Genomic DNA, 14,842 nt, shown 5'->3' on the forward strand with positions numbered 1-14,842 from the left:
CAATCTCCTAGATCAACACTCGCTTACAGAGCCTACCTTTTGGCTCAATTATCGTACAGTAAGGGCAGCACAGACATCGTTAGCGATGTCCGTGCAGCCCTTGCGTTAATGCTTTAATGATGTAAAATAATAAAGATGTACTTATTTGCCCATGTTCCTTATATGTCCACAGCCTTGTCTGGGGGAATCCCCAGTTACTGCAGCTGCAGCTCACACTTCTGGTCCCATCTCTGAAGTGACAGACCGCTCAGCCAATCACTGGCCAAAAAGGGACATCGCAACAGCCAGTGATTGGCTGAGCGGCCTGTAACTTCAGAGATGGGTTCAGAAGGGCGGTAATCACAGAAACGAGGCAGGAGGACACTGGGGGAACAGGGGCAGATAAGTATTTTCTATAACAAGTAGCAAGGCGTAGGTGTTGGCTAATGATTTCTTAACATGTTAAAAGACAATGATCATTGCCTTTATGACATGGAGCGATATCTGACAGAATCGGCCTGATTCGGCAGAAAATTGTTCCATGTAATAGCGCCCTAACAGTGACTTTATGAGCCAATCCATCTACAATAAATTTTTTAACACTGATAGCCCTAATATGTTAACGGACTAAATAAGGTTTAATAGAAACCGAGCTCTGACTACATGACTACATTGGTAGGTTTTACAAAATACATTTTTGGGACATATAAGTAATGCTTATAGCGTTTATTTTCCTGCCCAGAAACAGTGCTGGGGGCATATAGAAACATATTTATACCTATAACAGCATTTTTCTCATGATTGGTTTTTAATAAATATACTAAAGGAGAAGTCCGGCGAAAATATTTATTACAGTTAGGGATGAGTGAACTTTTGAAAAGTTTGGTTCGGTTCGATCCGGCGAACTTTCGTGAAGTTCGCATTCGTACAAACCGAACCTAAAACGAACCTTGCAATAACAGCTGAATAATTGCAGCTACAATAGTGGGAGTCTGATAGGGTATAGTTTTGTTTAGTTGCAGTTGCTATTACAATGAAAAAAGTGGAAAAAATCAAAGTGCTAATTTAGTGAAAAAAAATTAGCCACGGTGTAAGTGATTACACGGGACACAGAACACAAAGTTCCTTGGACCCAGTAGGGTGTAAAACAGATATTTGACAGTGGAAACAGCAGCAGTAATAGTACTGTATTGGACCCAGTGTGGTGGAGAACAGACAATTAATGGAGGAGGAGGCAGTAGCACTTGATTGCACCCAGCCCAGTATGGTTGAGAAGAGACTATTTAAGGAGGAGGCAGTACCTGATTGCACCCATGCCAGATTGATTGAGAACAGACTATTCATGGAGGAGGATGTTCAGCCTTAGAGTGGTGGCCTGGGAATCCTCGCTGATTATGTTGGTTACCGCACTTTCCAGAACACGGACGAGTGGGATGATTTTGTTGATGCCTACAGAGTCGCGTCTTCAAAAGGATCAACAATTGGCACGACATGTTCGAAGAAACCTGTGCACTATGAGGTTTATCACATGTGCCATACAAAGTGTATGACTCCCTGCTGCACTGCAGAGAAAAGGTTCCTCCCTTTGTGGGCTACAACACTTCCCACCGTTAGTTGACCTTGACTCAGCCATTCATATATCTCCTCCCTAATGGTCCGGAGAAGCTCCTGCCCACTGTGGCTCCGTTCACCCAGGCTCACAAAATGGAGGACAGCCTGAGAGCGCCGGGCCTGACATCGTTGGTAAGACACTGGGGCAGGTTGGACTGCAGTCAAAGCGGTGGATGGTTGCAAGCTGGTGGAGGCAGAACTTTTGCAGAATTGGCCCCCTAATGCACAGGGGAGGTGACAGTGGCAAGAATGGGCTAACTTTCTAGTGGTCTTCTGGGGGAATGTTGACCCAATGGGCACTAACAGACATGTACTGCCCTTGCCCATAATTAAAGGACCAGACATCAGCACTGGGGTGCACGGTCTTGGACACCAAGATACCCAATGAGTCGCCAACATTTTTCTACACAACTGTGCAGTGATGGGACAGCCAATGGGACTTCTTTTTGGACTTTTTTTTTTTTTTTTTTTTTTACTTTTTGTTGTTGCAGCTAAACGGGGTTCTCCTATTTATTGATTTGATTAATAAACGGGGTTCTCCTATTACTGATTTGATTAATAAATTCGATAAGCTTGAAAACTGAAGTTGCTTTCATGTGTCTTGGTTAATACTCACAGACAGCTGTCACATTACATTTGTGATTAGGCAGCACCAAGGTATATCTGAGGAGACTAATTTAAGGTCTCACCCTAACAGGGGTAATGTCTCACATCTTGATATTCACAGAAAACCAGGATACAAGGGATTATAGGAGTAATAATCCCTTGTATCCTGGTCTATTCTGTGAAAACTGGTCCTCAGTTCCCGGCCGCTTCCTGGTGTCTGACGCCGCCCGAGACGCTACGTCTCAAGGCCGCTCAGCCACTCAGTGAAGGAGGCGGGATCCGTTTGAAGTCCGCTCGGATCCCGCCTCCTTCACTGAGTGGCTGAGCGGACCTGAGACATAGCGTCACGGGTGGCGTCAGACACCAGGAAGCGGCCGGGAACCGGGTACCGGAGCGCCGCGATGAGTGACCCGCTGCTGGAACCGGGGAGGTGAGTAGACGTCTTTTATTTCAGCCACCTCCTTCCCGGTCCCCCCTAGAAAGTGCCCCCATGCTGGAGCACCCCTTTAATAATGATATAATGCTATCTCTATCTTTCTCTATTTATACTGTCAAATTATATACAGGAAGACAGAAACAAATGAAACACACTGATAAGTGCCTATCTTTTACCACACTGCGTTCTCCTGTTTATGGTTAGCATATTATAAGAACACTATTAGCCCAGAAAGAATAAAAAATAAAAATATTGTTTTTCTAAAGACAGTTATTAAAGAATACAATGGCTGCACTCATGAAGCAAGTACTCAAGTACTCCCTCCGCCTTTTCTGACTTCTCCTGCTTCTGTTAGCAGAGACTAATGGCTGTTGAGTATTCTAGAAATTAACAATAGTGTAGTTCCTTATACCTTGTAGTACAAGCGATGGGGGGTGACTGGGGATGACTGGGGATGCCCCCCCCCCCCATCCCTTACTCAAAGGCAACCTTTTTTTTTTTATAGAAAAGCTGGGAAAGAAATTGTGCAATACAGTGCGGGGAGATGTGAATAATGGACTAATAAGAAAGAAAAAGAGGGATGGAAAAGACAAAGGGGGAGGATGTAAACATAACTTTTATTATTTTTATACTTTCCTAGCTCGTGTTGTTGATTTATTTCCGAAATGTAAATTCAAGCAACTTTCTAAACTACAGTGTTAGAGATAGGGGTGCAGTGTACACACTAGCTCAGATACTAGACAGGGGAGAGAGAAATCTTGAAGCTCACACAAGCAGGAAAAATCATAAGTAGGGATAAATGAAAGCTATCACCTCTAATATAAACCTGGAGGCAGATACCACAGAAAATACAATTAACAATAGATGATCTGACAGCTAAGATCCTCTAGAGCATGCACACAACTATTCTATAAAAGCATTTAGTGACATGGTTTACAGCAAGCCTAATTGACAAAGACACAATGAACATCTCCAGACCTTATTCTTTGTATTTGACACACTTGTAAGCTTGCTTAGTAACTTATGTGACCTGTGAAATGTAAACCCACTGGAAGGTTGAACTGCTATTGGCTATACTCTATACTGGTATCACCTTTTACTGTAACATCACTTACTAGCAGTCCCTTATTTATCACAAACAGAACAGAAAGTCCCAGCTTAGTTTTAGGCCCCGTTCCCACTGAGCAAAGCTAGCGGAATTCCGCGACGGAATTGTCCGCCGCGGAATGCCGTTAGCCTCCCGCTCATAATGGGACTCTATGGGAGGCGCGCGCTGCTGCTCTGTCCGCGCTGAAGAATGAACATGTTCATTCTTCAGCGCGGACAGGGCAGGAGCGCTCGCCTCCCATAGAGTCCCATTATGAGCGGGAGGCTAACGGCATTCCGCGGCGGACAATTCCGTCGCGGAATTCCGCTAGCTTTGCTCAGTGGGAACGGGGCCTTAAGCCTAGAGGACAAAAACTTTTAAAAAACATAAAATATTTTTCAATAAATTTGTTTAACATTTATTTAAACAATAGGTCATTTTCTTATGACACATTCCCTTTAAGGGGCTTCAACAGTATTGCATTCTGTATGTTTAATCAGTAACCAGGTTACTTGTCTGTTTTAGGTGTGTTCCAGACGTTTTACAATTTCCTGTGTATTTGGACAGTGTCATTTTATAGCCTTTACTTCTTCCATACAGGGCTCTTACTTTAGTCAGATTGGGTGTTTAGCAAACTATTTTTTTTACTAGAATACCACCGAGCCTATAAACATCTGTGTGACACCTGAGGTGCCTTTACAGAAAGGTAAAATTATTATTTTTTCTCTGGCCTAACAGGTTTCTGGCTATTTGTCACTATATCTGTTTATCCATAAAGGTGAAACATAGAGATGTAACTTAACAGCTGTAGGTGGATTATGTCCTCTGCTGCATGCACGCAAGCATTGGTACGACTGCAAATTATTATTTGCATTAGATTAAGTAAATACATTTTTTTACTGTTGAAAATGTTAATTTATAAGATTTAACAGATTTTTCTGGTTTGGTGGTCAGCATTCATTGTTATTTCTATAGTGTTACATCTCATTTATTGTTCAGCTTAAAGGGGTACTCCAGTGAAAATCTTTTCCCCAGTAATTGAAACACATTACAAAGTTTTATAACTCTGTAATATGCTTCAATCACCTATCTGCCCCCCTTCCCTATCTTTTCCCTCCACCAGGAAGTGAAGTAAACTCATTCTTACCTAATGACTGTTGACCCCAGAAAGCCATTTTGTGACAATGATGGAGGCGGGTCTAAGCCCTGTTAAGCCAGCCTCCCTTTGTCAGATGATGCAGGTTGCTCAGCTCTGATTGGCAGAGCAAGATGTAAGCCGTCTAACAGTTTTACAGAGTCAGTTAGACATCACAGGAGACAAAGCGCATCATGGGAAAGCCCAAACCAGGAATTAAAGAAAAAAATGAAGACACCAACTGGAGCTTCAGGGACCTGAAAACAGCGGGAAATTGAAGACAGACTCCAGAAGGATTGTAACTGTAAAAACTATGCTTATGATTGATTTTTTTTTAATCAGCGCCGGAGTACCCCTTTAATTCCATTGAATTCTATTGAAGTGACTGGAGCTGAAGTGTTATACTACACACAAGCGTCCTTTTTTTAAGCACCCTTGATTCCAGGGCACTATACAAGCAATAGGGGGTGACAAACAGAACATTACAAAATCAGAACATGTTACATGAATAAGGTGAATAGCAGACTGGTTCAAGTAATAGAGGACTCTGTCTGTGAAGGCTTACAATCTACAGGGTGAGGGGAGGAAGACAGAAGATAAAGGGCAGCCAGGCAAAGTGTGATGCAGAATTATTTTAGGTTGTAGCCTAGTTTAAAGAGATGGGTTTTCAGGTTGCATTTGAAGGTCTTGATGGTGGATGAAAGTCGGGGTAGAGTTCCAAAGTATGGGAGAGGCTTGGGCAAAATCTTGGAGGTGGTTGTGTGAGGTATGAACAAGGGGGAAGCACAAAAGGAGGTGATTGGAGCATGGGAGGTTGTGTAAGGGATGGTAGCAGGATATCAGGTCAGAGATGTACAGTATGAAGGGGACAGTGGTGGGTAAGTCGGGCAGCATAGTTAAAGATAGACTGGAGGGGAGCAAGGGTGACATCATTTTCATACAAAACCTACCATGTTTACACAAAAAAAATGTCGCCAAGAAACAGCACCTGGCCTATTACAATAAGAAGGGGCTGTATGACATCGTGTCATGGAGGCGGAAATAATTGTGCAAAACACAAAAGGCCAACACCGCCCATATTAATACAATGAATATTTGTTGTAAGATGGAAACTGTTAAATGTTTTTAGTGGGGTGCTTGAAAATGGCTTCAATGGCTTTATTTGATACTGCCACATGGTGTTTTTTACAATGTGGGTGGAAGATTTTGATAGTAAACACACCTTTTTCTTTTTTTTTTTTTACCTGCACACTCTACCTTCTAGACCAATTATCTTCACTGTATTGTATAATGTAAAAGCGAGAACGTTCTGTTTCAAAACAATCGCATTAACAATGTTTTAATAGTTTCTTCCCGTCTAAATCGTTTATATTAAAAATAATCGGTTATGGTTCGCTTAAACGGTCACTTCAGCACTTATGTGTAAAAGGACCCTAAATGGAAGGCCAGAAAGGATGACGTTGCAGTAGTCCAAGTGGGAGATATTGAGAGCATGTACCAGCAGTTTTGTTGAAGGTTGAGGAAAGATTATAGGGTTATATAATACATATATGACTTTGCATTGCAATGAAGTCAATTACATCGCAGTAATAACAGACATCTTTCTAAATAGAAAAGTCGGACGACTTTTTTCTTTTTTTGACGTGTGAACATAGCCTATATAGGACAAGAGTCATGGTGTTTCTGAACGAAAGCAGCTATGTTTTTCCAAATTTCCTATTAAAATCTAATAAAACTGGCTTTTCATTATAATCGTATGGTAAAGTTTACTTTCTGTGTTGGTCTCCTGCCATTGGTGCAGTACAGATGCTGTGGCAACTGTCCGACAATCATCAGGTTCCATGCATGAGCCTTCTTCTGATTAGGGGTCCGTTCACACTCAGTCCGGGATCCCATTCATTTTCAATTAAAAGTATTTTTTGAAACAACGGCAGTGATTAATTCAAAAAATATGTTGTGTTAACATAGCCATAGGTTGTATGCATGTTTTCCTGGACTCCCTAGGGCCGCATACACCTTCTTCGACAAATCAATCAGCCAATATTCAGCTAATCAAATGCCGTAAGCTTGGGTTCGGACGGACCATGGTCGAGTTGCGCTTATCTCTACTAACCAACATCGTTTGGTGGAGGTGATTACTTCCAAAGGGAGATCCTTGGGTTTACTAATTTCTTTTTTACCCTGGATGTTTTCTCAGAAAAGACAGGACCAGTACAAGTATTTGTGTTATCAGTTTAGTTAGATTGTGTTTATCTATGATTGTGACTTATAGAGCAATCTTACCCCATTTTATAAGTAATAAATGCAGAAAGTACTTTTCTTTCAACTGTAAAAGAACGGACACATGAGCCTTAACCACCGTTTGTCCTTCAGTAGTGCAATATACACTATATTGTAATAGCAATATAGTAATAAACCTGCACATACAGTAAAGGAAGCATCAAGAACCCTTTAGGTATCCTCTGTTCATATCACTTTAATGATATGAGAAAGTCTAAATCAGCTAAGACAAACAGAAAATTAACCTCGATAAGATTAGGGTCAGAAACTAGCCATTCATGTAGTATTGCTGCTGTGTTCTAAGTATACACTAAATTTAGATTAGATTAACACAACAGCGCTTCTACAAGTTGGCAGATTTTGCTCTAATGGCTAGAACTTTGCCCTCATCAATAATTGCATGTTACAGTACGGCAGAGGTACAGAGTGCATGGACAGCACTGTCAGCTATTTCCTTGTATAGCTGGTGCCTTAACATAGAGCAGCTCAGAAAGATTCTCTTCAATTTATTTAAAACGTTTTCTAGTGTAACATAAAATGCTAGCAAAGAATTCTTGCGCCCTCTGCTGACAAGTAGCCTTACTGCACAGTACAGTTACAGAGATGATGGTAAGGTAATATATGTCCTGTGACTCTGGTTTAGATCTGGATCTATTCAACATTCTGGCCCAAATTTATCTTTCATTTTACCAGAGCTGAAAGCTGAGCTGTGATTGGTTACTGTGGGCAGTTTACACCAGTCTATATTTTACACCCTTTGATAAATCTCCCCTTAAGTCTTTATGCAGTCTCTACAAGGAATGGATCACTTGTATCATTACATGACAGGTGAAGTGAATGACATTAACATTGCAATGACACCTATTAGCACCAAGATTTTGGAAGCAGGAAAAATGGGACAGTGTAAGGATGTGAGTGACTTTGCCAAGGTTCAAATTGTGATGGCTAAGTAACTGGGTCAGGAAATGCCCAAAACTGCAGGCCTTGTGTGGTATTCTTGGTATCCCCACTTCCCACCCGAATGGCACTCAGCCTGCCCAACCTGTAAACCCTCATCACCTCTCCAGTCTGTTGCCGCCCTCATACCCCCGCACGCATCTTCTCCCTCCAGCAGGTGCAGTGATATGACATAATTGCGCCTGCTGGTCGATCCGTCCTGCTCCTCACAGGCTGGAAAGAGGAGATGAGAGGACTGAGGGACCCGCTCCATGCCAGGATTAGGGGAGTATAATGTTTGTTTGTTTTTTCCGTGTTTGGCAATGCAGGGGGACAGTATTACTAAGGGGCATTATTACAATGGGACCGAGCACAGGGGGCATTAATACTATGGGACAGAGCACAGGGGGCCAGTATTAAAATGAGACAGAGCACAGGAGAACATTATTACTATGGGGGAAAGAGCACAGGGGGCATTATTACTATGGGGACAGAGCACAGCAGGATTATTACTATGGGGACACAGGACAGGAGGAATTACTACTATATAGAGGCAAAGCAGGGGGCATTGTTGCTATATGGAAGGCACAGCAAGAGACATTATTACTATATGGGGACACAGCAGGAGCCATTATTACTGTATGGGGCAAAGTAGGGGGCATTATTACTATATGGGGCATAGCAGCAGGTATTACTACTATGCATGGGAACACAGCAGGAGACATTACTACTATATGGGGGAACAGCAGCAGGCATTACTACTATACGTGGGGACACAGCAGGAGACATTAATTCTATATGGGGACACAGCAGGGGCATTACTACTATATGGGGGCACAGCAGCAGGCATTACTAGTATGCGTGGGGACACAGCAAGAGACATTATTACTATATGGGGACACAGCAGGAGACGTTACTACTATATGGGGACACAGTAGAGGCATTATTTCTATATGGGGGGAACAGCAGCGGGAATTACTATACGTGGGGACACAACAGGAGACAATATTACTATAAGGGGACACAGCAGGAGACGTTATTACTATATGGGGACACAGCAGAAAACATTACTATGTGGTGTCAAAGTAAGGGGAATGATTACTATATGGGGCACAGAAGAGAAGGGGCATTACTACTTTATGTGGGGGAACAGCAGGGGACATTATTACTATATGGGAGCACAGTAGAGCAGGAAACATTATTACCATATGGGAGCACAGCAGGGGATCCTACATACAGGGAGCAACACACATACCTATTGACTTAACTGCACATGACACAAAAAAGTGGAAGGAAGTTGTTGTAAAAGTGCAGAGCCTAAGATGTTTGTCTGGCAGGTTCAGAAGTGATAAATTGTAGCTGAAAGGAATCATCCTGGTGGTCTGGGCCAAATCAAGAGGAAAAGGACAGGAACACCTCAGATGAAAGAAGACACCTCAGATAAAAGAAGACATCACCTGTGAGTCACTGAATTACTTTTTTTTGCCTAAAGTTGAAAAAGGTTAGATAACACTGCCCTATTCGCCCTGTAGTCACCTTTGGCATTCTCTGCACTTTTAGGAGTTAGCATTTTGCCTATCAAAAGAATATTACAGTAGAGTAGCATGAGCATAGGCTTATAAATTATGTAGGTGTATTATAGTGCAGCAAATGTGTACAGTGGATGCTGCCATCTAGTGGCTGAGAGCTATCACTACAAATACAGATTTATAATGTTTGTAACTATTAACCAAAAGAGATACTTAGACTGGTTCATTGTAAAGGCCCTATTACACGAAACGATTATCGGCTGTATTTGGCCGATATCGGCTGTTACAGCCGATAATCGTCTTGTGTAATGGAAGGCAACGATCAGCCGACATGAATGATGTTGGCTGATCGTTGCTGTCTTTTGAATATGATAGCAGCGATCTGCTGCTATCGCTCTGTGGAATAGGAGTGGCGTCAGCAGCACACCGCTGCTATCTGCTGTGGGCTGCCCGGACGGTTTAGCGATCACCCAGCCCCCCCGTCCGTACTCACCCGCTTGCTGCCGACGTGTGTAATAGCATCGGCAGCGAGCAGGAAAAGAGGAGCAAGCGAGCGCTGATAGCACTAATTTGCTCCTCTCCGTCGCCCTGTGCAATAGGTGCTTAAATCTATAAAAAGCATTTCATGTGCTAGAATGAGGGGCTACAATAGATTTGTAGTGAAACATTGCAGAGTGTAAATAAAGGGACACTATAGTTTGGGAGTGCTGCCTTAAATTTATTTTTGTGGATTTAACTGATTGGATCAAGTCTGGTGAGGTGTGCTCCTTTATATATTATATAAAACATTTGCACTTTATCCAGTGTTAATAGGTAACTATCAACACTTCAGCTCCCCCACATAACCAAAATTAAAGTGGTTCTCCACCTAATTATTATGCACAAATCTATGACAAAGAATCTCACCAAGGCAAATAGAATCATTCAGTTGTATTTACAGTATTTAGCTGGGTTCTCCCACAGTATATTTCAGTCAGAATTGTGGTCCTCATATTGAAACCAAAACCAGGAGTGGATTGAAATATTTGCTGTTATTTTAGAACAATGGCTGTTATATTGAAATAATGGCCGTTATTTACGGTTATATGGCGGCCATCCACTCAATTTCAACATTGTGTGAACCCAGCCTCTGGGTATTTTATCCATGTTGTGTTTGTTCATCTTTATATTCATTCATATTTTAGAGGCCATAACCAATGAACTATGGACAAGCATAGATTTAAAATGTGGATGTGTAGTTTAAGCTTCTATTGATTTCAATAAGAAGATATGTACCATACTCACTAATTTTTAGGTATAAGGTAGATCTACAGCCATAGGGAATTAATATATTTTGCTGACTCCACACTTTTTATACACTGGAACTTTTCATTATGAAACTAATATCGATCACAATTGAGGTGTGTGAATACGGCCTCAGATAGGGAATGGCATAGTGGAACTCCTAAACTGCTTTATTCTCTTTTCCACTGAACTCAAGATCAGCAAAACAATTCAATAGTGTCTCTATTGATACATTGCCCCCTAAAAAATTTAGAGTATCAAAAAAAATAATTGGGGTCAGTGTAGAATCAGTCACGAGTCTTAAAACCCAGGAATAGCCAGATATCCCTCCTGGGAAGGAAACCAGTTACTAAGGGATGCCACCCAGCGGGGAGATCACCAAACCACACTGATACATAGCCCCTTAAAGGGGTGCTCCAGCATGGGGGCACTTTTTGGGGAGGAGGTGGCTGAAATAAAAGACGTCCACTCACCTCCCCGGTTCCAGCGGCGGGTCACTCATCGCGTCGTTCCGGTCCCCGGTCGCTTCCTGCTGTCTGACGCGGCCCAAGACGCTTCTCCTTCGCTGAGTTGCTGAGCGGCCCTGAGACGTAGTGTCTCGGGTGGCGTCAGGCACCAGGAAGCGGCCGGGAACCGGAGCGCCGCAATGAGTGACCTGCCGCTGGAACCGGGGAGGTGAGTGGACGTCTTTTATTTCAGCCACCTCCTCCCTGCCCCCACACTGGATAACCCCTTTAAGACCGACTCAGTTGCGAGTATTAGGACACAACTAGGAAAATACCAGGGTGGCCCCTTTAGCCATGACAAGGGTTTGCCAAAGCCAGGCAACCATCCACAGACAGCTGTTTTGGGGTATAGCCCCTGATCAGTGTGGAGGATTCTGGCTAAAAGGGGCAATGAATAGTTTTTGCTGGTCTATTATACATGGCTCCTGTTAGCCAGAATCCCACACTGATGAGGGGCAAACACCCTGAAACAGCTGTCTGCGGATGGATGTCTGGCTCTGCCATTTCCCTTGTCACGTCACAATACTGGCAACTGAGTTAGACTTTCACGCAAAAGGGGCCACCCTGGTAACTTGTGTCCTAATACTCGCAACTGAGTGACACTTAAGGGGGTACGTATCAGGGTGGTATGGCCACTGGGAGGCACCTCTTAGCAACACGTTTTCCTTCCCTGAAGGGAAACCTGGCTATTCCTGTTTTGAGACTCGTGACTGAGGCTCTATGAACCTTTTTTTTTTTTTTAACACTACCAATCTAGCTGTGACAAAATCGGCAGCAAAATCTGAAAATGCTGAGTTAAGATTTAATTGGGGACATAGCTGCAGCTTTTACTTACTGCATTGGCAGCATTACAAAATCCACAGCATAGAATTGCCTGCACTTCCTTTATACTGTTAGTGAATTCTCATCATGTCACTTGTCTTTCCACCCTGCGCAGACTGGCCCCGTTAAGATGAATGCTGATTGGCTGTGTCCATGCTCCTGTACACCGCTGCAGCTGAATAAATTAACGGATAAAAAAAAAGCCCCGACCACCAGCTCAGGGTGAAATACAGAAGCATGAGCAGCACAATGAGGCACTAAATAGACCACTGGAGCTGCAAAACAAAAATAAAAACTGACAGCATACATAAGGCAAGAATTATTATTATTTTTTTCTTCCCATTTTTTATATGTCCTGACAGGTACACTCTAATATAATGTTGCAGTTAGATAAAACATAATAGACATTTTATTTTCTCAGCCAATCATTGGTCGCAGCACCATCCTGTGATTGGCTGAACTGGCTGGCGAGAGCGACTTTGAAGGAGCAGTAAGAAATACGAAGTAATCGCAGGAGGACCCAGAGGGAGTGTAGTGAGGTAATAATGTGATGTATATAAGGTTGTATATAACGTCAGCATTATATTAGGTGAGTCGCATTATATTAGGTGATCAGGATTCCATTTTGCCTGGAAAACTCCTTTAAAGGGAATCAATCAGCCCAATTGGGCTGATATGGTTCCCTGGAGCAATGTATAAAGGTCCTGCAGCAGCCGCGGCACATACCGGCCGTGGCTGCAGCAGGAGTTTTATACCGGGGAAAAATGACTTTTGTTCCCCCAGCTCGTGACAGACACGGGCGGGGAAGTAGCCATCTGGGCGGCTCCCCGCCAGTGTCTAGTCACAGTCCTCTGCCTGTCAGTGCGCTCTGCGGGATGATTGACAGGCAGAGAGGCCAGTAAGGGATCTCTCTACCTGTCAATCATTACCGTGGAAAACGAAGAAAGTGATCCATACTGTGCAAAATGCTGTACATTTTATTTAAAAGAGAATTTCCATTATCGGAAACCTCCCTTAGGGGACAGACACACTTACCGGATCCGTAGCGAGTCCTCTCGCTGCGTATTTGCAGCGAGACTCGTTGCAGTTCCCGGCCCTATTCTTTCAATGTTAGACAAAATCGCAGCAGGGATGTACGTCCCTGCTGTGAGTTTGTCCCCAGCCCGCCCCATTAACCCCCCGGCCGCCGGAGCATATACTTTACCTGATCCCCGCTCCGGCGGTTCCCGGAGTCTTCAGCAAGCCGGGATCAGGTTAAGTATATGCTCACTCCAGCCGCCCGCAGCCACGGCCGTCTGCTGACATTGTTAGATAGCTGTTACATCAAGGAGACATACTGTACCTTTCATATATCTGTAAAAAAAGGAGTCAGTGGAGCCTCAGTTGTGAGTCTCAAAACACGGGAATAGCCAGATATCCCTCTCTCCTGTTGCCAAGGGGTGCCTCCTAGTGGGGAGAGCACCAAACCACCCTGATACATAGTCCCTCAGGTCCTCGCTCTGTTGCAAGTATTGGGACCTAAATAGGGAAACACCAGGGTGGCCTCTATAAGTCAAAGTCTAACTGTTGCGAGTGTAACGACATAAGACAAGGGTTACCAAGGCTAGGCATCCACAGACAGCCGTTTCGATGCAGTTGCCCCTTGTCAGTGTGGAGTAGGATTTTGGCTATCAGGGGCAATGAAAAATTGACCAACAAAACCCCCCAATCACTGAACTCAAGGAGAACAGTGCAAAAAAACAATGGAGTACTCATTTAAGAGTCTCCACTGATTGACCCCTACACAGGCTTCCTTCTCTGGAGAGAGGGTTATCTGGCTATTCCAGTGTTTTGAGACTCGCAACTGAGGCTCCACAGACCCCTTTTTTGCATATTCAAATTTTGTAGGGGGCAATCAGTGGAGACTCTTAAATGAGTACTCCATTGTTTTTTTTTTGCACTGTTCTCCTTGAGTTCAGTGATTGGTGTGTTTTGTTGGTCTATTTATCATTGCCCCAGTAGCCAGAATCCTGCTTCATACTGACGAGGGGCAAATACCCCAAAACATCTGTCTGTGGATGGATGCCTAGCCTTGGTAACCCTTGTCTTATGTCGTTACACTCGCAACAGAGTTAGACTTTGACTTATAAGGGCCACCCTGGTGTATCCCTATTTAGGTCCCAATACTCACAACAGAGCGAGGACCTGATGGACTACGTATCAGGGTGGTTTGGTGTTCTCCCCACTTGGAGGCACCCCTTGGCAACAGGCTTCCTTCTCTGGAGAGAGGGATATCTGGCTATTCCCGTGTTTTAAAACTCGCAACTGAGGCTCCATGAGACTCCTTAATGAGTACTCCATTGGTTTTTTGCACTGTTCTCCTCGAGTTCAGTGATTGGTGTGTTTTGTTGGTCAACCTTTCATATATCTGTCTGTGCTCCCAGAACATAAATAAATGGTTTTATTTTACAGTACAAAGAAAAGTTTTCCTGGGATCACGCTGTAACATCTCCGTACTCCTCCCATACTTGACCATGCTTGGGAGCTTCCAGGTATCAATCAAGCAGGGAGGGGGGAAGCAAGGAGACATTACCGCTTGCAGCTATTCAGGAGCTTGGAAAAGCCTCTTTGACTCCTTGTACCATTGAATAA

Source organism: Dendropsophus ebraccatus, chromosome 2 (genome assembly GCF_027789765.1).
Source record: "Dendropsophus ebraccatus isolate aDenEbr1 chromosome 2, aDenEbr1.pat, whole genome shotgun sequence".
NCBI lineage: Eukaryota > Metazoa > Chordata > Amphibia > Anura > Hylidae > Dendropsophus > Dendropsophus ebraccatus.